General features: G+C 32.9%; 1 long non-coding RNA gene across 1 annotated transcript; it reads right to left on the bottom strand.

Annotated features, from left to right (window-relative positions):
• Window positions 1-1,553: 1,553 nt before the first annotated feature.
• Window positions 1,554-22,885, bottom strand: LOC127862173 (uncharacterized). The gene is made up of 2 exons (XR_008040476.1): window positions 22,610-22,885; window positions 1,554-4,177 (listed from the first exon to the last, which is right to left on the bottom strand). It is a non-coding gene; the product is annotated as an uncharacterized LOC127862173 (long non-coding RNA).
• Window positions 22,886-26,052: the final 3,167 nt, after the last annotated feature.

Here is a 26,052-nt window from a genome sequence, read left to right as displayed (position 1 = left end):
AAAGACTAATACTCTGGACAAAGTACTGGAAGCTGCCCGACCCCAGGCATGACATAATTAATCCCTTAATATGGACTCCATTGGTCATTGTCGACTCCGGTACTACTTACGTGTACCCCAGGTACTCTTAAGTATACTTACATGTACCCCGGGTACGGTAAATATACTAAATCGTACCCGGTCGATATTAGACTGTACTCGAGTTGTATTCCCGCCTAAAATCCTATGTCGTAAAACGCGCTACCGATTATCTTAAACAAACTTCTATTTAAAAAAAAACTGCCTCAACATGCTTTGTGAGTATGAGTTTCGATAATATAGAGGTCATTTTACAGAAAATTGACATAAATGTGAATATATTTAATTAAAAACAAGATGTGTTTGTGAAACACAATGTCCCCCTATATGACGTTTGACCTTGAAGGATGACCTTGACCTTGTGAAGGATGACCTTGACCTTTCACCACTCAAAATGTGCAGCTCCATGAGATACACATGCATGCCAAATATCAAGTTGCTATCTTCGTGAAACACAATGTCCCCCTATATGACGTTTGACCTTGAAGGTTGACCTTGACCTTGTAAAGGATGACCTTGACCTTTCACCACTCAAAATGTGCAGCTCCATGAGATACACATGCATGCCAAATATCAAGTTGCTATCTTCAATATTGCAAAAGTATTCATAAAATGAGCGATTTGGGCCACATATATTTGACCTCTGACCTTGAAGGATGAACTTGACCTTTCACCACTCAAAATGTGCAGCTCCATGAGATACACATGCATGCCAAATATAAAATTGCTATCTTCAATATTGCAAAAGTATTTATAAAATAAGCGATTTGGGCCTCATATATTTGACCTCTGACCTTGAAGGATGACCTTGACCTTTCACCACTAAAAATGTGCAGCTCCATGAGATACACATGCATGCTAAATATCAAGTTGCTATCTTAAATAATGCAAAAGTATTCATAAAATGAGCGATTTTGGCCACATATATTTGACATCTGACCTTAAAGGATGACCTTGACCTTTCACCACTCAAAATGTGCAGCTTCATGAGATACACAAGCATATGAAGTTGCTATCTTCAATATAGCAAAAGTTATTGCAAAATGTTAAAGTTGGCGCAAACAGACAGACCAACAGACAGGGCAAAAACAATATGTCCCCCACTACTATAGTGGGGGACATAAAAATAGCCGACAACGACCGATTAAGCTTTAAATTCCCGGGTACGTTTTAGTATATTTACCGTACCCTGGGTACATGTAAGTATACTTAAGAGTACCCGGGGTAAATGTAAGTAGTACCCGAGCCGACAATGACCAATCGAGCCTTAATATGCCCTGTATTTGACAGACATATAAGAGACAAATGGAAAGGATGAAAAAAACAACACAGCAGTAATTAGTTTTATCAGAGACATAGATAACAGAGATAACAGAGATAGGCAGCTCGCCAAATATCGGCAAACTCTCGCGCATCCAGTGGTTTTGGCGAGCTAGGTTTAATTTTAGTCTGTGCAATAAAAGAATGCATGAACATAGTTTTTACAATTTAATGATATTTCATCAAAACTTCATCATTCATAAACACATATCAATACAACTGGCATAAAAAATAAGCAATTTATTACACGTATTAAGCAAGTTGTTGATATTACAAAATTAATAACATATCGGGAGAAAACAGCTAATATTCTGCAGTTATGCAGGCAACAAACATGTAAGCATAAGAGCCATTATCGTATGGGGCAGGGTATTAATGTTGCTGAAGAAAATTCATAATCACATAAGAATTTTTCATCATGGAGATTGGACTATAAATGCGACTGAGAGTGTTAACATGTTTTTACCAAAGTCATGTAAGGAAAAAGCCCCGCCCCTTGGTGGCCATGTTTTTCATGATATCATTGGGACACTCTATAGAGTGTTAAAAAGGTTTTTCGAATCCCGGACAATCGCTCCTACGGACAATCGCTCCTACGCTAAATTTGACAAGGCGGACAGTCGCTCCTACGATGTTTTGACAGGGCGGACAGTCGCTCCTACGATGTTTTGACAGGGCGGAAAGTCGCTCCTACGATGTTTTGACAGGGCGGACAGTCACTCCTACATTATTTTGCCAACCCGGACAATCACTCCTACATTATTTTGTCAACCCGGACAATCGCTCCTGAATTATTTTTGACTCCAAGGCAAAACATATTATTCGCTGATCAAAGGCTTACACCTATAATTAATCAACAATTATAATTGCCAACCTGTTAACAGAAAGCCAATTTAATTAACATGAGCCGATCAATTTGATTTTAATTAATTAATTTACTTACTGACAAACTATGTTACAGTTTGTCGATTCTGTAAATATAAGGTAGTTATAAGGGCACTTTGGACAATGGTTCCTACATTATTCCTATCAGGGACATTCTTTCCTATATTACATTTATTGGAATAAGTGCCATTTTGCGAATGGAATAAACATAAAAACCGCATTAAATCAATAATTGCTATAACAACAATGGTAGTATCAATCGATAATGACCACTTTGACACCTATGATGTGCCAACCGTGCATAAAGATTACAGAATGGCGTCACATTAAAGGGGCCTTTTCACAGATTTTGGCATGTTTTGAAGTTTGTCATTAAATGCTTTATATTGATAAATGTAAACATTAAATTTTAAAAGCTCCAGTAAAAAATCAAAAATAAAATTTAAAAAAGGAAAACAAAAGTAGCCCGCAGCAGGACTCGAAGTAAAAAACGCATTAGCCAACTGAGCTATCCTGCCAAGGATACATAAGATGCGTATTTTATACCTTATATCATCGTAGTTTCACAAATTTAAACGACATCACTAGAACTTTCCAAATTATTCAATCGCTTCAATCAATTATACATTGAATACAAAATTCATGAAATGCAACATAATGGCGAATTCAAATGTACAGACATTTTCGATTTCAAATTTAAATATCTGGCTTATTTTGCATTTTTCGACACAAGTTGGCAATTTTAATTGTCGGTTAATCATAGGTGTTAGCCTTTGATCGGCGTACACTACATTTTGCCGTGGAGTCAAAATAATGTAGGAGCAACTGTCTGGGTTGACAAAATAATGTAGGAGCGATTGTCCGGGTTGGCAAAATAATGTAGGAGCGACTGTCTGCCCTGTCAAAACATCGTAGGAGCGACTGTCCGCCCTTGCAAAACATCGTAGGAGCGACTGTCCGCCCTGTCAAAACATCGTAGGAGCGACCGTCCGCCCTATCAAATTTAGCGTAGGAGCGATTGTCTGTAGGAGAGATTGTCCGGATACCAGGTTTTTCTATAGCTATATATAGACATATAAGGAAAAATGCCCCACCCCCTGGTGCCCATGTTTTTGAACCAACCGGAACCATTTTTGAACTTGCCCAAGATATCATTTTGACAAATCTTCTGAACAAGTTTCATGATGACGGACAATAAACCGGAACAATTTTTTAACATGTCCAAGATTTCATTTGGAAAAATGTTCTGACCAAATTTCATGAAGTTTGGACAATTAATGTGGCCTCAAGATTGTTTACAAGGCAAATGTTGACGCCACACAACACGCACTCCACGACTGCCAAAAGGCGATCAAAAAAGCTCACCATTAGCACATTGTGCTCAGGTGAGCTAAAGGGCAAAAAGATAATCACTAGAAATTTGTTCCCACAAAAAATGGTTCTGGGCAACTTCCTAACCATGAACATATTCAGTAGTGTGTCCTGCTTCATTAACACATACTTTCATCCTTAAATATGTTTTGCCATGCTTTGATCTGAATGTAAAAAGCGAATGTCCAGGTCTCTAGCGTGCGTATTGACAATAAATTGCTTTGGATCACTTCGTTCAGTATGTAACACTCAACCCTGATAGGCACAGTGATCTCAACTTGACAGTCTCCAACGTCAGCTGAGTCTGGTTCTGTTGTTGACGATGACTAACCACACTGAGTTGCTTTGTCTTCATACAATGCAGTGTTGAGAGAAGTATCATCCTCAATTCTCAGTTATGGATTCATCCTCATCGAGCAAGAAACCATCCTCAAGCGCTGTTGGGGATGATTCATCATGTCGAGATGGCTTGTGCTTCTTCTGCACCCCATAACTCAGTCACTCCCTCCTGGGCATGGCCAAACTGAAAATACAAATGAGCATATCAGATGAACACCAAATAATATGAAATGTATTATATGCTATTCTAAATTTAGATAAAACAAGAGATGTGTTCATCAGAAACACAATGCCCCCTACTGTGCCGCAATTTGACCTTTGACCTTGAAGAATGACCTTGACCTTGAACTTCCACCACTCAAAATGTGCGGATTCATGAGATACACATGCATGACAAATATCAAGTTGCTATCTTCAATATTGCAAAAGTTATGGCCAACGTTAATTTTTTTTCGGACGGACGGACAGACTGACATACTGACAGTTCAACTGCTATATGCCACCCTACCGGGGGCATAAAATATAAAGGCCTCATGGAATTTATAAAGAAGGCACATAAGCATGCAATTTATAATGTTTCATATGTGAATTCTTTTTCTTTCTATCAGCATTTTAACCATTTTAACCCAACAACATTCAGGCTGTTTAGTTGACTTGTTACTGCATAATGTAATAATGGCAATTTCTCCATAAGATACAAAAGACTACTGCAGTTGACGGCCAGTTCCCTTTAAAATAGGATTTATGTGTGTTACATGAATATTGTAACTTAAAAACTCTTCCATTATACAAAATTCCTTTTCTTGTAATAGAATGAGCTTCATTTTTATAAATTCATTGTCATATTTAAGCAAATGAACACAGAAAGACAATAAACAACCAATCCACCATTTACACCACACAATAACTGGTAATAAGACAAAATGCTGTCTTATTTCCAGGTATTGTGTGGTATTTAATATTACCTGAGCTAAGACACCTTATTAAATTATCTTCCTATATTATAAATTGATCAACAAGTACCTGTTTTAAATTAAATTCTTAGATTTAATATTCCTTGATCAATGGATTAAAATTAAATTATTAATTAAATTCTTATCTTAATTATTAAATGACTCTTGTTTCAAAACTAAATTTATAAATTAAATCATATATTAAATGATCAATTTATTAAAACTTTCCTTAACTGATAAAACTGAAGCACTTTTTTAATTAAGCACATTCTTAGATGATTTTAACTACACAAAATAAACAAACCATTATTTATACTAATTTACACAAAGTAAGATTTTGAATGAGAATGAAGTCAAATTATAAATGTTTAAATTATTATAAAAAGTTGATTTAATTGGGGAGGGCTAATCTCTTATCTGGCACCATACTGTGTCTGCCATTATAACTTTGATATACATCAAATGATATACGTCACCATTCGGTGGACGGACGGACTGACCGACATGTACAAAAAATCTACCCCCTCTTCTTTGAAGGGGGCATAAATATGGGAAACCATAAAACTATTGAAATCAGAAATTTGCTTATATATAAATGCATAATAGATTGTTAAATGAGGCATGTATTGATACGTCTTGCTAATTATAGCATTTAAACTTAGAGCAGATAATATAAAGATTTTTTAGAGATTAAATTTTCCCCCCACAACTAAAATTTTGTACATAACATCTAACTGTATTTTTTTCTTTATCAATTGCGGATTTTAAAAATTCACTTAACTTTGTTAAAACAGAAAGAGCTTTCTCTTACATCACACATTCTCACAAGTCATATATTTGTACAAAATGCATAAACATATTTTTGGTGTTATTTTGATGCATGTGTATTGTGTATTTATTATTATGGTAGTTTGATGTTTAGCTGTATATGCTTATGTCGCAAATAAACTCGCTGTTCTGTTCTGTTAATTTTATAATATTGGGATTTATTGTGCTCGAATAAAAGTCAGGGGAAGTCTACACTGTGTATTAGCAACCTGCTGTGTTGATCACTATCTTATTAGCTCAATACACAGGCACCTGGCTACTGTACTGGAAAAATTGGATTTACTGCCAAAATAACTGATTTCATTTATTGCTAAATTGTTGTGTACCTTAAAAAAACTTCAATAAATAGTAAACGCTCTACCATTGTCTTATATTTATACCATTTGAAAAAGTTAATGACAATTATTGCAAGCATCCGTTTTATTTACCATTATTATTTTAAATACGCGTTCAATGGCAAATAATACAGGTAAAATCATTATTTGATGTGGATATCAGTACAATTAATAAATTTTAATAAATGTCTATATATTCTAAGCATAGCATACGCAATTGTATAATTCCGAACTAATATAATTTACTTAAATATGATCTAGCTAGAATCAACATCAACATGGATCAACATCACCGTTGTACTTTTTATTTAGTTTTCAGTAATCTGTCCTTGAAATAGAGGTAGCCTTATTAAAGACAGCGCTAAGTGTTAAAGTGGAGATTAAGAAATAAGATCTATTGCATCGCACTGGCGGTATAGCCTGTAGTCTTAAATAAGACACATTTAAGACATGGATAAAATACAATTATGACACATATGAATCTTTCATTTCTTCAAAAAATAAGCACGTAGTCACATATAAATAAGACACATTTAAGACACATAAACAATATGAATAAGACACATTTGAATCTTTCATTTCTTAAAAAAAGCATGTGAATCTTTAGAATACAATATAAAATAACATGTATTACTGACACATTATTCTCAAACAACATGTTTAATTAAAAAAATGTATCCGTACAATACTCAATATCCTTTTACAATGAATTTAACAAGTTTTCTTTAATGACCGATTCATCAAAGAAACACAAATTCCCAACCATTAACAACATGTTCAATTAAAAAAAAAATGTTTCCGTACAATACTCAATATCCTTAAAAAATATTGCTCAAAAATCTGTTTTACTATATAACGTCTGGCATTTTTACCTTTGGCATTTTTACCTATGGCATTTTTACCACTTTACCTCTGGCACTTTTACCGCTGGCATTTTTACCTCTGGCATTTTTACCGCACACCATATAAATGGGTATCAAAAAGTAAATTTCAGTAGTGTTAAAGATATCATAGCAAATTCAATAAGTATACTGTATTGATATGACAGAAATTAAAATTCAAGTATGAACTGTGTCCACTTTATCAAATTCTAGTATTTTAAATGGGTCCAGTTTATAAAACTTCTTGTATTGAAATTGGTCCACATTCTCAATGGTATCGTATACAAATGGGTATGCTTTAAAAAAAAATCTTGTATCAAAATGGGTGTACTTTATCAGAGTTCCAGTATAAAAATGGGTCACATTTCGCAAGTCTCAGCGGTCTCAGTCCCCCCCCCCCCAAGAAATACTTAAATTACTTCCCAAAATGTATAATATATTATAACATCATTATTTTTTTTGCAAGCATTCCCCACACATTTGGCAACGTCAATATGGTGAAATAATCAAAAATAATATTTTCATGATATTGTTGAAAACACAATAAGAATCTTTTATTGACATACCATATATATATATATCGCTCAAATCAGCCAATGGAATAAATGAAGTGTCTTTATTTGTGTCTAGCCGCAGGAAATTTTATTGGACAGTCTGTCTTACAAAGGTCAGGTAAGGTAAAAAGCTGGCTTAGACAGCTTCCACGAGAAAGTACAATTGAAACATATACATGTAACTGTTAAGCATGTGCTAATTATAGCAAAAAACAAAACCTGCATATTTAATTGGCTCTGGAGATAATCTGTCTACTGGGGTCGGTGATGTCCCCCAATAGCTTATCTTATTAGTTAATTTATAAACTGCAGTGTGATAGCTCTTATAATGAAGTGAAGCAAAATGTCTATGTCACAAAAGAATGTTACTCTCAGTTGCAACTGGGCAAACATGTGGTCAATAACTCGAAAAAAAAATCAATGAAATTAATGATTTTAACTTATTTTTTAACATGATTAATGTTTTTTTTCATTGATATATTATTAATTGGTAATCTCAACCAAAGTGATCAAATTGATTACAAATGTATTAATTCATGCATTTAATAATATTTGGGCTTCTAGACCCTTTATCAACCACTGTTCATCTATAAAAAAAAATCCTATTCTTATTAAGGGTGTCACGATACGCTCCCCTTCATTACTATACGTATCGCGGTACAGTGTGTACGATACAATACGTAATGGGATACGTATTGTCAGATGGAAACAACATACAAACCATTTTAAACCATTTTTTCAATTTTATTTAAAGACCTCTACATACATTCATTTCTTTAATTTGTAAAAAATGTTTTTTTATTTTAAATTCATGATTACAAAATTTGTCATTTAAAAATGTGATATGAGATGATATTGGGAGAATTTCCGTTAACATTGATCCAATTACTGTGCCACATATTTTATTGATTGCGCCAATGAAATCTTTCTTGCCGCGTATTGTTACAACATCCAAACATTTAAAGTTTACTTGGCGCGTTGGCGCATATGAAAAATGCTGTACCGTACCATACGCACTCGAAGGCGTATCATGCACCGTACTGAGAGGAGACTATTACGATATACCGTCCCACAGAGTACCGTGACACCCTTAATTCTTATCCTATTAACTTGCACAAAAAAGAAAGATGCATGGTACTGCACGATTATTGCATTTGATGTTCATGGGCATTTGAAAAGTGCGGTCACTCATTCAACTTCTATCAGAAAGGAAAGAAAATGCCAGAGTCTCTCCACTGGTGCAGAAGTTGCATGAATTGCTTTTTTAAAATGTAACTTGTATACATGGGTTAACATGGTTCACTAAAATTCTCATGAAATCAATTATTTGACTGATTACTTAACTGTTCCCACACCTAATTAAGCTCCAACACTTATTTTTTGCATAAATGCAGATCATCAATGCAATAGACTGTATTTGGAACTCAACTAATCGTTAGGTACAATAAACTTTTTACCATTATGACCCTACTGTCACATGAATATTCTGGTACCGTACTTACTTAGTTTGAACAAGACTATTTCCAAGCAATATAAGTCCAATACCGATGAAACTCCACCATTTTCAGCAATATTTCTAGTCTATTTGTTGCCATACCAATCAGAATTATTGACATTGGAACACAATGAATTGACATGCATAATCTCCATGTTGCCTTCTATCCATGTTTCAAGTTTCATGAAAAAATATGTAGAACTTTAAAAATTATCGCAGGATCCACTATTTTCAGCAATATTTATAATCTATTTGTTGCCATCGCAACCATAATTCTTGATGTAGGAACAAAATGAAGTGACGTGCATAATCTCCATATTGCCATCTATCCATATTTTCAAGTTTCATTAAAAAATATGAAGAACTTTTAAAGTTATCACAGGATCCAGAAAAGTGTGACTGACTGACTGACTGACTGACAGACAGAGCAAAAACCATAAGTCCCCTCCATTTTCACCTGTAGGGGGAATAACAATACGCATTCCCGTGGATCTAGGTCAATTTTATTTGTACCTCATGTAAATTAGTGGAAAAACCAGTTGTAGGCAAGTTCCAAATAAGAACTATTGTTCAGACTTAATCCCTTTAAATACCCCTCGGACCGAGAGCTATCAGAGATCTACACCACTTTAGTAATTAACTACATGAGAAGTTGGCAAGTGTCTGATGTTGTTAATGTGTCATTTGTCTTCATGAATTGAAATTGAATCTGCTTTTTGGTCAAAAGTAATCATAATCATAAAATAATAATGAGTAATGACCTCTTGTAGAGGTAATCTATAAAATTATTATTTAAGTAATACAAAAGCTATAATTAATGATCAATCCATGATTAATGAAAAAAGTAATCAATTAATAATCATGATGATAACAGATTAACAATTATGATTACCCCATGTCTGCTACTGGCAACTTATTGAAAATATAACCCCATTTCTCAGGTAAAAAGTTTCATCAACTCATCAAATAATTATGAAATGGTATTTGTACTAAATACTTCACATAAAAATGAAAGTTAGATTATAATTTGACATTTGCACAACAGTAGATAGCAGCTTGTGCTTCAGTGATGTGAGACACAAAGAAACTATTATCAAGCATGTGCAATACCCTTAATGTTTTGAAGCATATTTAATTTGCATGAAATGTACAACTCTTTTATCTTAAAATAATTAATGAGAAAATCAGAGCTTCCCTTGACATACTTTTTTGTATCTTCATCACACCCTAGAGTGAATTAAAAAGAGCCAAAACAAAAACACAATTTCTGATAGAATATTGGAAATAGTGTCACAAAGCATTTGGAGAGAATGTTCAAAAGAAATTGTAAATCAGGGCTCGAAATTAACACTCGCACACTCGCAAAATGCCAGTGAAAAATACTGATTAGGAGTTAAGTTTTAAGCCACTAGTATTTTTTTGCGAGTACATAAATAGTGGGAAAAAAACTAGTAATATAAATGCACTCGACGTCATGAACGCTAAACCGTAGCTGGGCTCGAAATTAACACTCGCACACTCGCAAAATGCGAGTAAAAAATACCGAATGCGAGTCAAGTTTTAAGCCACTAGTATTTTTTTGCAAGTAAATAGTGAAAAGAAATGAGTAGGTATAATGCTGCTCGACACATGATCACTAAATCTTAGGTCAATTTATAGAACGCCCAAGAACCCTTATGCGTAAGCGCGCACCTTGTATGTAGACTGGTATATACAGACACGCGGGTGGTATTGGTACAAAGGAAGTGAAACAGTCGACTATTCACACATGTTCATTGAAGCGAAAAATAACTTGTCACTTTATTCCCACAGACGGAAATAACACAAAATATACATAATACAAAAGATAAAGCAAAGTTAACCGTTTAGTTAGAAAAAACAGATTTTAAACCCTTCTATGAAAACAGTGAATTAGTGGAAAAAATAACTTAAAATAAGACTAAAACTTGTTATAGATGAAGATGGTCAATCAACCTAATGTGATACAAGGAACTGATATCTTTGTATGGTTGCAGAAATAAAATGTGTATACATGTTAAGTACTTTTATTTTGTTTAAATAGAACTAAACTAAAAACCAAGGGTTTTTTATGTTTCCATCAAAATTTGCAAGAATGTTTTTGATTTTGCGAGTTGGTATTAAAGCTGCTCGCAATTTTTTGCAAGTAGAAACAAAAGTTAAATTCGAGCCCTGCGTAGGTCAATTTATAGAACGTCTGAATACCTGTATGCGGAAGCGCACACCTTGTATGTAGACTGGTATACTTATAGTACAGATACGAGGATAGTATTGGAACAAAGAACGTGAAACAGTTGACTATTCACATTTGTTCATTGAACTTGAACAGACATGGCGTCGAAGCCAAACATAATTAGTTTCTTTTTGCATACAGACGGAAAAAAAATACGAAAGATGAAGTAAAGTTAACCGTTGATTTGTATTTTGGTGACGTCGCACTCAACACACGATATCATAGCTGATTTTTTTCAATATTTGAAAAGTTTTAAACCCATTAAAAATATCCCAAACTGACACTTAAACTTTGTTTTCTGAGTGAACACGACACACTTATATTCGAAAACAATGCCCTTATGGTCCAAGGAACTGATATATTTGTATGATTGCAGAAATAAAATGTGTATGTTAAGAACTTTTGATTTTGTTTTAATAGAACTAAATTAATGTCCGAACTTTTTTATGTTTCCTGCAAAATTTGCGAGACTGTTTTTGATTTTGCGAGTTGGTATTAAAGCAGCTCGCAATGTTTTGCAAGTAGAAAAACAAGTTAATTTCGAGCCCTGTAAATACATTTTAAATGTTTATTTATGGATTATGATGAACAATTTAATGATCAATATAAAAAGTGCTTATGAAATGCTGGGAACAAATTAAAATGAATGTTGCCTGATTGAAATCCCATTGTGGTTTTTCCAGAGACTGTTTATCATCTTTGATGTGAGGTGTGAGCATTTAGAAGCCCTTAAATCAATTGAAAGTCTGTCACATTGAATCTTAAATTATGATACTGAATATTGAATTGTGTAAAAGGTCCCTTTTTTGGGCTGGACTAAATGACTGCCAACGTATGACATTGAACAACAAGTTTTACTGTAAAGTGTCAAATGAGCAGTACAACAATTGGCCCAGTGACACCCCATTTGCACAAATATTTGTTTGGTACTTTTTCAATCATTTTTAACCCTAGCATTATAACTCCTTAGTAAACTCCTAACAACAAGTATCGTTGAAAGCGATGGATGCTCCCCGATGATGCGCTTTGTCAATCTATGTGTTAATAACCACCTAAAAAAATATATTATTAGCCTCGGTGACCTTGACCCCAAATGACATCAAGCGTCATCAAAAGGTAGAGGTCTATATATGTAAGGTACCTACATGCCAAATATGTAAGAGATCAGTAAAATATTGAAGGCGCTATGAAAAACTGTAACAAAAGTGTGACGGAAAAATATATAATTAGCCTCGGTGACCTTGACCTTTAACCCAGTGACCTAAAAACTCATCAAAAGGTAGAGGTCCATGCAAGGTACCTACATGCCAAATATGAAAGAGATCGGTAAAGTAGTGAAGGCGGATGGCCCTATGAGAAACTGTAACAAAAGCGTGACGGAAAATCTATTATTAGCCTCGGTGACCTTGACCTTGAACCCAGTGACCTTAAACCTCATCAAAAGGTAGAGGTCCATGCAAGGTACCTTCATGCCAAATATGAAAGAGATCAGTAAAGTAGTGAAGGCCCTATAAGAAACTGTAACAAAAGCATGACAGAAAATCTATTATTAGGCCTCTGTGACCTTGACCTTGAACCCAGTGACCTCAAACCTCATCAAAAGGTAGAGGTACATGCAAGGTACCTTAGACATGCCAAATTTGAAAGATATCCGTAAAGTAGTGAAGGCCCTATGAGAAACTGTAACAAAAGTGTGACAGAAAATCTATTATTAGCCTCGGTGACCTTGACCTTGAACCCAGTGACCTCAAACCTCATCAAAAGGTAGAGGTCCATGCAAGGTACCTACATGCCAAATATGAAAGAGATCGGTAAAGTGTTGAAGGCGCTATGAGAAACCGTAACAAAAGTGTGACGGAAAGAAGGAAGGAAGGAAGGACAAACACTATATGCTCCGCCAAAATTTTATTTCGGGAAGCATAAAAATATAACACTTGTTTAACCCTTTCCCACACAAAAGCAAAGTGGAAGTGGCTATGTGCAAACAGCATAACTTCAGAACAGCCTGTGAATAAAATGCAGGCTGTTCAGGTTTTATGCTGTTTGCTGCTCATCAGTATCTAAGGGTTGGAAATGAAGCCTTTAAAACTTGGATTTAGTAAGAAAGGTCTTGAATTAAATATAACTTTCTAAGTGACTACAAATGCGTCAAAATACGTATCTAAGGGGTAAAGGGATAAACAAAAAGTAAGGATTTGTAGTAAAAAACTAAGAAGATTGCCAGTAGTATTAAAAACAAATAAAACTATGTATTTAAAACTGATAATATTGTCTTTGTGAAATTAATCTGCAGATTCATTAGCCAATTGTTCTCAATAATTAAATCAAATACAACTGATAGATTTACCATGCCAACACATTGTTTAAAACAATTATTATAATACTTGTTTTCCTCAATAAAAAAACAACCTATTTCGTCTTCATTTAAAATTAATAAAAAACCCTCAAATCTCAAGATTGTTTGACCTGGAGATAATAAGATATTTGTGTGGAGTGTGTCCTTCAGCTTATCAGTTACTGTGTTACTGATTGTAATCTAATAAACCGTGGGTGACTGTGCTCTCTAGGGGTCTAAGGTGACAAAATAAGATAAGACTGGATGCATGTATTTAAGAGGGCATAAGGCACTATTTGGATTTTTTAAATTAATAAATGACATTAAATAAAAATAGAAACTAACAAACTAACAGCTCATAGATTATGGGCATTCAATAGTGGTGATATTATATTGTTAGCAAAAAACAACTGCATTCATTTATCAAAAAGAAACTTAACACATAAAATTGTCTATTTGGTATCTGAAAAATCTTTTCTTGCTGAAATTGTGATGTGCACACCATCAATGCATTTGGTTACGTAATATCCCATATTTCTACGAATTCACTGATGGTATTGACACAACTTACATGTAACTGTAACAATAATAAATATTAATAATAATTATAATGCGAAAAAGTTTCCATCGTAGATTTTCATTTACAAGTAATTGATCGCCTGATAATAAAGGCCAATTTGGTGCAGTCACACCAGCAACAAGTATTTGATTTCCATTCTGGGACCAGGGTCCATGTAAATTGTTTCGGAGGTAACAATACAATATAGGTGGAGCTAAAATTAGGTACTCTGGTTGATCCACATGGCACATGACCATGTCAACTTTAAAATATGTTTTTCAGTGAGTCAGAGATTAATGCATAGAATTAAGCTCTTGAAAATTCTTCCCACATTTTGAGTCTTAACTGCAGGAGCTCCAGGTCAACACATTGTCATAAGCATGATAATACATATTCATCATCACACACTGTCATGTAATTATTCAGGTGAGGAAGGAACTAAGAAATAAAATATATGCACACATGCACACATTTGTTCACAACCTGTGGCTTTCAAGCCTAAAAGATGCAGCAGACGTAAACATCCTCAGGTGTGAAAAAATGATGTTCAATAAATTAAAAATAATCTACAGTAGATACACTTGATTAACCACACAGACGAAATCTACAGTACTGTAACGACACTTAAGCATGTGAATAATTTCATCATTGTTCAATTAATGGATTTTTTTCAACATTTGACCAACAAAATTTTTGTTGTAGTAAATACATTCAATACCAACAACAAAAAAATCAATTATAAAAGTGGATAACATTCATTAACCCTTTCAGTGCGGGAACCGAATTTTAAAGGCCTATGCAAAACATGGCGTCTCATCAGGATCCAAACTGTTTGCTATTCTGATAGTATTCTTTGAAAAAAATCAAAGAAAATGCTAATTTTAGAAATTCAGCAGACGACGTTTTAGCAGACAACAAATTTTCCAGCTTGCAAAGGGTTAAGGGGGCAGGGGATATATTTTTGCCCAAAATTCAAGTTCCGAAAGGCAGCAAACAGTCAAATCCATTTCATCAAAACAGAAAGTGACACAAGAACGCCTATTTGTGTCAGTGTCATAACAAAGCGCTAAGGCAACATGCATTGAAAATAAAACCAAAGACAAGGCCAGCTTCTTCACTTGTGAAACTATTGCCCTTGATCTTCCCCTGGAAGCGAGACAATTCACCCCCAAGACAATTGACATGACGCCTTATCTATGATCGCTCCGCCCACTAGAATTGATCCACCAATCAGCGATCGATTAATCGGGCGCACTCGTTAGCAACGACCTGTCCGCCATTTTCTAGACAAGCTACATGTTTAGGTTCACTTTTATTCCAACGAGTTTCTTTTGTTTTCCTCTTTAAAAAAACGATTAAAAATGGTTAAACGGTGTCAATGGGGATTATGTAACTCGGACAATCGATATCCTGACAGATTAGTTGGTGACATTGAATTTATTTCGTTTCCAAAGCGGAAATTTCCAACGAGGCAATGCGGTCTTGACAAGAGCGAGTGGAAGCTTCAAGAATTACCGAGATCCCCTTTATAGAACATTAATTTATTTCACAAACTTGAAATGTCATATAAGCAATAACTAAGCATTATTAAGTATGTATTATGTCACATGTTCATGTAAAATAATTGAGAATTTGGTACCCAATTCGTGTTACTTTACTACGAAATCCCCGTTAAAAATCGCGTTTCTGTGTGTGTCAGAAACAAGTGAAAACCATTTTGTTATTATTTTAATAAAGACGTATCGATAAATGCTATTGTAAAAGAGTTATTATTACTGATATTAGTTAACCAATAAATGAGGTAACTTCGGGGAAGTCGGTACCTGCGCAAGCGTCTGATATTGGTAGCCTTATTAATTTATAATAGCCTGACCGTATTCCATTTCGTACAACGCTAATTTTATATCAGACAATGTCCAAACTTACTGTGTTGTTTTTGCGCTTTAAATTATACTGATTGATAAATGTCCCATAAGCAATGTTTAATATGATGAATATCACTTTTATACGCAATAACATGTGGGATTGAGGTACCCACCTGGCGTCAGAAAGCGCATAAAAACTTCACCAAATTCCCAGTTATAAAGCGCTATTTCGTGTCAAATACACGGGTAGGGGGGAATATTTCAGTAAAAATTTTGTTAATAACACGGGTAAATACCGGTGAAGTGTTAATTTATTGCAAATTCCACCATTACACGTAATAACGGGTTCGATTTCGGTAAGCGTGCAAGTGTTTGGGAGCGTGTTTAATGTACCGATTTACCCGTTATAAATAGCTGGTGTTCTCTTTAATCGTATATTTTTTTTGCATTTGCAGAATAACTAAATTGCATCAACTCCTTTACAAGTGTAATATGGTGTTAAACAAGTCCATAAAATCATCTGGAGTATCGCGTAAATCTATATGCAGTCTCTAGGCAAAGAAGCCATTTTGGTGAAAGCTTGTCTAGGTTTTCTTCCCGCTGAGCCACGTGATTAAGTGGGCGGAGCAATCACTGATAAGGCGTCATGTCAATTCACCCCGAGGAGACAATTCACCCCCTAGACAATTCACCCCTGCTCCTGGACATTTTTTTTTATCTTTTGCTGTTTGTTTAGGATTTAGTAATTACAGATATCTTTTTTCTAAGGATAGTTATTTGTATTCTTTTTTATTTTTATGAAGTTCTAATAAAAGCATATTAAGATGTTCTCAGAATTTCTTTCTTTTTTTCATAAAATTACTTGCAATTGAAACATAACTGTGCTTTTTATCTATTGATGTTTGTTTTTGTTATTAACAATATCTTATTATTAACAATATCTTATTATTGTTTTTATGTCATTAAATAATTTATTATGTGTTTATGTTTTATTTAAGATTGATTTTATTCATTAAAACAGTTTATATTTGTAAAAAGTGTATAAATAAATAATAATGGTATTGGATACATTATTTGGAAATAATCTAATTGTTTTATTTGATAAGTTATGCAAGATTTCGAAATTTTTATAAAATTACTATATTTATTTTTAAATGGGAAATATAATATAAAATATTTGTCACATAATCAGTCAACAAAGTAACAACACCTAAAAAACAACCTTTTTCACACCCATAAAGGTATCAATAAACAGATAATCTGTCAGGCATTTAGAGCTGATGAGGGTACTGATTATCTAATGGTAGATAAGGCTATTACTGATTGGGGTTGCTTAGAGATAAGGCTGTAGTATGAAATGAGTTAACATACTGTATGATTGAAGTGGACTTGAATTGAGTACAATTTTTGTAAAAAGTACATTACATTTCAAAACATTTTTAAGAGGAGCATACTAGCGGTATTATAGTAGATTTAATAAATCATGAGGTATTGGTGTATAAGTAGCATTTTAAAAAATTATAACATAAAATGGTGTGAATTTGATACTGGCTTTGAAAAGAATACTGATAATTGCAGACTAAAATATGTTTCAATACACAACATTACAAAACACAACTTCTATCACTAATCCTTCAATGAGAGAAAATCCAACAACTTAATGGATAATAAGAATAAAAATAATAATTTTGTTAATGAAACACTTTTGTTTATAGGCAGTTAAATAAAAATAATAATCAAAATATCAGGTGAACAACAATGGAATTTTTTAATACAATACCAGGTCTTAGAATTGCCCAGCCCAACATAATTATTTGTCAATGTGTGTAACTGAAGTCTTTGTTTATCTGTGTTGACACTTTGATAAAGCCTTGTCAGGTGTGTGAATGCTTATCATGTACCATCATGTAACTCTAATGGAACTCAAAACTCCCCATTTTTCTCATGTAACTGCGGCGTGCGTCAGGGAGAAAATTTATCGCCCATCCTCTTTTCCCTTTTCCTAAATGACCTTGGGAATTACTTAGAATCTAAAGGCCACCATGGTATAGAACTTACAAATCCAGAAAACGATATTGCTACTTTTCTCAAAATAATTGTACTATTATATGCAGACGACACAGTCTTAATTGCTGAAAATGCCCAAACACTACAAAACTGTCTGAATGACTTTGCTGATTACTGTAAAACATGGAAGTTAAATATAAATAAGGATAAAACAAAAGTAATTATTTTCGGATCAAGGCAAAATAGAAACTTCTCTTTTAAAATAGACAACACGTCTCTAGAAATTGTTAACTCATACAAATATCTAGGTGTTTTTTTAGGCAAAATCTGGTAGCTTCCTAACTGCAAAGAAACATCTTGCACAACAAGCAAGGAAAGCAATGCACCTACTCTATTCAAGAATTAATAACCTTAATTTACCAATATATCTGATATTAAAACTTTTTGATAACACTATCCTGCCAATATTAACATATTCAGCAGAGGTTTGGGGCTATGAAAGCATTGATTTACTAGAGAAAATACACAATGAATTTCTGAGAAAAATTTTCAATCTAAGAAAAAGCTCCCCACTTTATATGATATACGCAGAATTCGGAAGATACCCCATAGATCTCTCTATAAAAGGCAGAATGATTGATTGCATACTGGAATAGATTAATAACTGGGAAACCGGATAAATTAGCATATCTCATATATAAATACATGTTAAACCTTCCTAACTTTGAATCTAAATGGATAAATTATGTAAAAAATATCTTCACACAAACTGGCAGAAATTACATATGGCTAAATCAAGATCAAATCCAAAATAAAAATATAAAGTACACTATAAAGGGCATATTACTTAATCAATACCAGCAAACCTGGCATACCTCACTTCAAAACTCAACAAAAGGCTTAAACTATTCAATATTTAAGGATAAGATTGAATTAGAGAAATATTTAATCACACTAACTAAATATGAATCATCTTTATTTATTAAACTTAGAACTGGTAATCACTTTTTCCCAAATGAGACAGGTAGATGGACCAATCAAGACATAAATGAGAGAACATGCCCTCATTGTACATGCAGAGATGTGGCGGATGAATTTCACTACATGCTTATATGTCCCTTTTTTAATGAACATAGAAGGAAGTTTATAAAAAATACTACTACTGTAGAACAAATACGCTAAAATTTAAAGAATTGTTGACAACAAGGTCCTTAAAGGATTTTAAAAAATTATGTAAATTCATAAAAGTATTATTTCAAACATTAACCCGCTGATAAGTTTAACTTGGTGTATATGTTAAATTATGTTTGTTATCTTTTATGTATTTCAACAATTAAACCTCATAAGACTAATTCATATCCACAAAAAATATTACTTTAAACGCTAACACGTTGATAAATTTATTTATATAGAGAACAAAATCATGTCTAATGCAGTACTTTTTGCATTTCGTCTCAATCAATCAATTAATATTTTATAAGATGAATTAATCATCTTACATATTGGTATTACTACATCATAGTTCATGTTGAATACCTAACTTCATTCACTACGCATGTTTAAAATATTTTTACGCATGTTTTTTCAATCTGGCAACAAATATCAATGTCACAAATTTGAAATTACTGATTTACTCATAAATGTTGTTAGCAAATTGTGATTTATATTTTAAACCTTGCACTAGCCAAATTATATGCAATGTACATGTATGTTTGTATCTCAAGCTTATTGTTAACCTTGCTGGAATATGTTTTTTAATCAATGACACTTGACACTTATTACTTATTGCAGCAATTCTACTCATCCCCCCTCTCCATCACCCATCCATGCCTTTCACCATTGATTTCATGTGCCATGTGTAAACTTACACAACTTCACAAATACATGTACAGTAAAGTACTTTTTGTCATGCAATCTCACTACTGCAGGTCAAATCGACACAATTTAGTACATGATTAATAAAGCTACTTGCTGAAACAATAACATAAAGTCCTTTACTTACGAATCACATGGTCACTGACACAGGACAAACATGGGCATGGTTAATCTGGCCTGACACAACATCGGTCAATGTCACATGAATGGGTCACTTCACATTTGATCATTACTTAATTTAAACACACCAATTAATCCCAAGTAGAATTACATTAACAGACAATTTCGGTCTACAAAATGTAAATCTATACGTCACTTTTGAAAGTTTAGTTAATATGCGATCTATAAATGAAACACTCTCCACGATTATTCTACAGAGGAAACAGTGAAAACACAAACAATACGCACATTTCTGACCTAATTCCAGGGTTTACACACAGATCAGCGAAGCGCTGCAGACAAAAATAAATTAACCAATCAAATTCACCGGGTTTTAAATAGAACCGAATGGAAAAACCATAACTATAGTCTGCATAAGTAATCCATGTAAACAAACAGGTTATTCAGGCCAAAGGAATAAAAAATGTTTATTTCTCAGGTCAACATCATCATTCCCCCACTCAATTCAAATGTATGTCTCATATCTTTTTTCATCTCCACTTCTCTTTCTCTTTTCTATTTTCTATGTAAAGTTTAACACCATGTCACAATTGTTAATAACTCTTTGTAAAAGATGCATTGTCACTGTATACTCATGTGTCACTATATTTGTGATTTGAGCTTAATAAAGGTTATGTTGTTGATGTTGTTGTTGCTTGATTGTAATACCCATTAATAGCACGCTTCCAACCAGATTAAATTTCCTTTCTTTAATTAAGGTTTTCTTATCAATTAAACCATAATATTTTATTAAATTAATTATCCCATCTAACATGAATAAATAAGTAATTGTCATAATGTAAAATTCTAAGAATTAAATGAAACTAATTAATCAACTTCAATATTTGACAAAGTTCTCAAATAATAAAATAGCAGTTAACCTAATAATATTATTTCAGTCTTCACGATAGTTCATTTTATCCACTAGCCATTCGGGCTACTGGAATGGTAAAGACAAGTAGCCCAGCAGCAAAATTACTAGCCCAAAGTAAATTTGTTAAAATATACACCCTGATAAAGGGTTTCATCTTTCAATAGCAGTTAATCTATTAAAAGTAAAATTGTATCCAGGGTATGTTAACTGTAAAGCCTATTGCAAAAACAATTGCAACACAATATAACAAGTCAGTGTAATTATGTCCTTTATTAATTATAAGTATTTAACATGTGATAAACAACTTCTTCGTTCATCTAATCATCACTGCAATCCTGGAGATCCTCTTAGTCAGAAACCATATCCTGTAAAACAAGCAACCTGATAGTTATTTTCCAGAAGTTTACTTGACAAGTGAAGGCATAGATGGCATACTTTTATCATACATGTTGACTTTTTTCTTATGCTGTGTTTTTAAGCGTAGCTTATTAAACTCTGTCTTACAGAAGTAGCTTCTCCTTCATCACTGATTTTTTACTACTTTTCTTGAAATTCACGTTTCCGTGATTTTTCATAGTCATTTGTTGACTTACGATCAGAAGTGGGCAGTTTCTTGCCAGGCTTCACACCAGCTACGTATTTAAGCATTATGCAGCCTTATGCGCGTAGGGACTTACAACTTTGGAAATAAACCCACAAACAAGGTTACAAAGTAAAACGATGTTTATTCGGGAAATGCAAGCCGCGTACGTCGATAAGTTTACTTCAGCAGAAAAACACATCAGCATGACGTGTGCCACTAGTAAATAACCAGTCTAAATTGTTCACCACGTGGCCTGTGTTACGACTCGAAAATGACCGTTGAATGTATGGACCAATCGGAACGCGTTTAAATCTCGTATTTTAGGCGAAGTTGAACGAAGTTCTGTCGGAAATCTTCGCGACGTACTCACAAAATAATGACTTTTATCACACTTAAAAATGAAACAATATTGATACACGGAATTTCTACTGGCCCGACGGGCGTACAATATGGCAATTTTAATAGGCCCGAGCTATAATTTACACGCCCAGGCCAACGGGCGTGCGCTTATTTCGCAGACTGTTATTTAAATCCAATGCACAAATATTATAAATACAAAATACTTAATTTGTTTCAATTTTATATGTTGTAACACAGTTTATAGAAAAATAACATTGGTTGGATTGCATTTGACAAAAAACACTATTTCATCTTTCATTTACATACTACATTTATTATCTTCACATCAAAATTGTGCTACAAAGTCAAAATTATAACCCCAAACATCTGTTCACAACTTATTTTTAAATATGACAAAAGCAAATGACAATACAATATCATATAAAAAATATGGCAGTGAATTGTCTTGGGGGTGTATTGTCCAAGGAAATCAAATTCTGGAGTGAATTGTCCAGGGGATGAATTGTCTTGGGGGTGAATTATCTGACACCCTTTCCCCCACCCACCTACTTTTTAATGAAAAATTGAGAAATTTTACCCATTTCATGGCATGCAAAGTAAATTCAAACAGAATGCAATTCTAGTTTTGGCTACATTACTCATTAATTTCAACCATGTGCTGTGCTTATTTAACTACAAGTCTTTAGATTTTTCACAATTTACCTTTAAAGTTCTGTTCTGTTTCTGCAGCGTGAAATGGGTATGACTAAAATACGTATATGACTCATATCCGCGGATATGAAAGGAAAGTACGGATATGAACAAATAACGGCTTATTAGATGGATTTTCCCAAAAAAAATGGATGAAAATCATTCTGCGACAAAAATACACGTCGCTTATGTGTTATGTTACGATCGAAATAATTTAAAAGCGTTTTTATTGGCATTTTTAATTTCATTAACTCTCAATTCATATTCGCGGATATGAACGCCAAGTCAGAGCACCGCTGTTAGGCTACACAACACCAATACCAAAATTGCACCAGTAAAGCCGGTATTTGTATGATTAATATATAAATTCTATATATTTTATGGTATTTATCTTCCGATAAGCACATACTTTATTTCGCATAATATGTCTATTGAATGTACTTTGTTTTAAATAAAGTCTTGTTAAATTGATGTATAAGCGTAAATCTATGCATATATCTTTATTGTTTATAAATTATTATTTTCCCAAAAAGAATGTTTATCTTATATATAAACTGTATAAAGCTATAGATTTTTTTTATTTTACAAATAGCCCTGAATCATATATTGACACATAAAATTATCTAAAGCGTTTGAAAAATAAGAGTTGTTTAATGAACGTAGGCCTGTGTTATATTTTGGACTATTTGCTCCAAAATGAATACATATATTAATCCTATCGCCCTGCTTCTTGTTTGGATAATGCCTCGAACAGTATTGAATGGAATTTAATGACGTTAAGATAACGATAATATAACAACCGTTATAAAAGCTCATTTGTAACAAATTAATGTTCACGTCGCATGACTATAAACGTGGATTTTTGTTATATATTAGATGGATATGTCGTATGGTGCATTTGTATATAATTATTATCGCTCATGGATTATAATCGGGTTGTTGTTTTTCATTTATGTTACATCTTGATGTATACAGACATGATTTGATATGTAATAAATTATCTATGATATTTATCTACATTGTTTCATGTTAGTGCTTTTCATTATGTTTTGTCTTTGATTGTATCATGTGATTGTTCAAATCTTGTCTGATAAGTTTATTCTATAAGCTATTATTCGTTAATTATGCTTTTGTATCTATCCTGAAACATCAATGCACCTGTATTATATGTACTTGTTGACCTGTATAATGTGTAATGTATGTGTGTATATGTTTATATGTTTTAATCATTGCACTCAGTATTTATGCATCGATGTTTAAAAGCATGATTTGATGTGTAATAAAGTATCTATGATATTTATCTACATTGTTTGGAGATGCGATTAGAGAGCTGGTACCCAAATAGAAGAACCCATTACCACCTGTCAATAATACTTTACCGTCAAGGCACGAGCTGGTCGGCAGCCACACACCCAAAAGCCCCGCCGACAGATAGCAATTTAAACACATACACACACACACACATATATATATATATATATATATATATATATATATATATATATATATATATATATATATATATATATATATATATATATATATATATATATATATATATATATATATATATATATATCAGATAAAAACAGCTTTTTTGGTTTATACATCAATTGGGAATTATAAATACATGATTGTTTAGAGTTATTTATCGGCTAAGTACGTGGTGCAGGTTACGAAACTTTTTAATGAATCGAAAATACCAACTTTATAATTGTTATGTTTTTATGGTACAAACAAAATGAATTGGACAATCAAATATATACCAGTATCTAGACGTGACAATGTATACTTGCTCATTGCTTTTATGTTTGGCCCATTAACTTACACGTGGCGTTACAATAATTTGCCATGGAATTAAAACCACATAATTTGCTATTGTATAATGTCAAAGTAATAAAGCGTGGTCACAGAAAACCTCAAATTATTATCTTTATTTTATATTTACAGACCTGTTCAGGCTACCCTGGTAATGTTCGCTGCGAACCTGCCAATTATTGATATATGGGCATTAAGAGCCGCAAGACGGTCATAAAATGCGGGAGAAATCTCGGGTTAACTCACATAAATCTGTATGAAATTTCAATTTCCGTGATTGTTGAATGAATGTTTAAATGTTATTTTAAACAATGCATTGGTAATTAACGAAAATTCCATGAAAATGCCGATTCAGTACGGAGAAGTAGTTTTCAATGTTCGTAGACATACGCACTCACATATTTCTCTATGTTAAAAAATATAAATATACAAACACACGGGTATTATAGAATAAAAAAACACAATTTTATTGTCCATTTAACAGTACATGCATATCGTGATATATAAATTGAAAAACAAAATAAGTGTGAAAGAAAAGCATGCACTATGTTGTGAAGGAATATGTGTGAAATAAATTTACAAACATATAGGCAATAATTTTTTTAATTTCCATTTGAATGAAAAGGAAACACTTTTAAACTGTCGTCATAGCAAACAGGGATATCTTTGTTTAGAAAATATAGTGTTTTCTTTTTAATTATTAATGAATACTTTTTTTGTTTTTTTAGACATAGCATATCGATGCTTTAACTTTAATAAAACTAAAAGCATGAGTATTCCTTAACGTATGCAACTTTGAACTTGCTGACTACCGCAGATTACAATTCTTATAAGGAATATGGCTTAAATATCTCCATATCAAAGCATCTAAACGGGGAATAGAATTGATCATACGAAAATTACTAAACAGTTTTGATTAAACATTTTTTTAATTGTGTTGAATGTACATTCTCAAACAATGACTACACATGTTTGTTTCACGTGTAATTATTCATAAATTAAGATTTAGGTAAAATATGTAAATTAAAAACATCTATATTATTTTTCTCATAACAAATTCAAAATACATCATACAACGCAGGTAGTAATTTTGTTAATACAATTATTCGAGTTATTAATAAAATTGTGTTTTTGTATCATGAAACATAGACACAAGAGTGTTTTCGTCCAAGGACTTTGAGACAAAATGAAAATTGGCGATACATTAAAGTTCATATTGAGATATTGTCATAAAATGTTAATAATTCATGTAAGAGTTATAAATCAATATGAATTCCAAAAGCAAGGAATTGTTCAAACCAGAACTTTAAATAAGATAAAAAACTAATTATTTTGATAAGAAAAACGTGTAAAATATGAAGCATACAAATTATTAATATTAAATTGTAAGAAATTAACAGATGTAGGTTTGCTGTAGAGGGTAACTTAAGGTGAAGAATATCCTTGAACGATATGTGAATATTACATGTTTTACGATTTTAGTTTTAATGAATTCCATTAACGGAATAAAACATTATATAACAATAGCTTAATATTTCGTTATTTAGCTTTACCATTTCACTGAAATACATTTACGCAAATAATGACGCAGAACAAAGAAGCGAAATTGAACGACATTAGGCAAAACAATATTTGAA

The sequence above is a fragment of the Dreissena polymorpha genome, chromosome 16 (genome assembly GCF_020536995.1).
Source record: "Dreissena polymorpha isolate Duluth1 chromosome 16, UMN_Dpol_1.0, whole genome shotgun sequence".
NCBI lineage: Eukaryota > Metazoa > Mollusca > Bivalvia > Myida > Dreissenidae > Dreissena > Dreissena polymorpha.
This window is presented reverse-complemented; position numbering and strand designations above follow the sequence as displayed.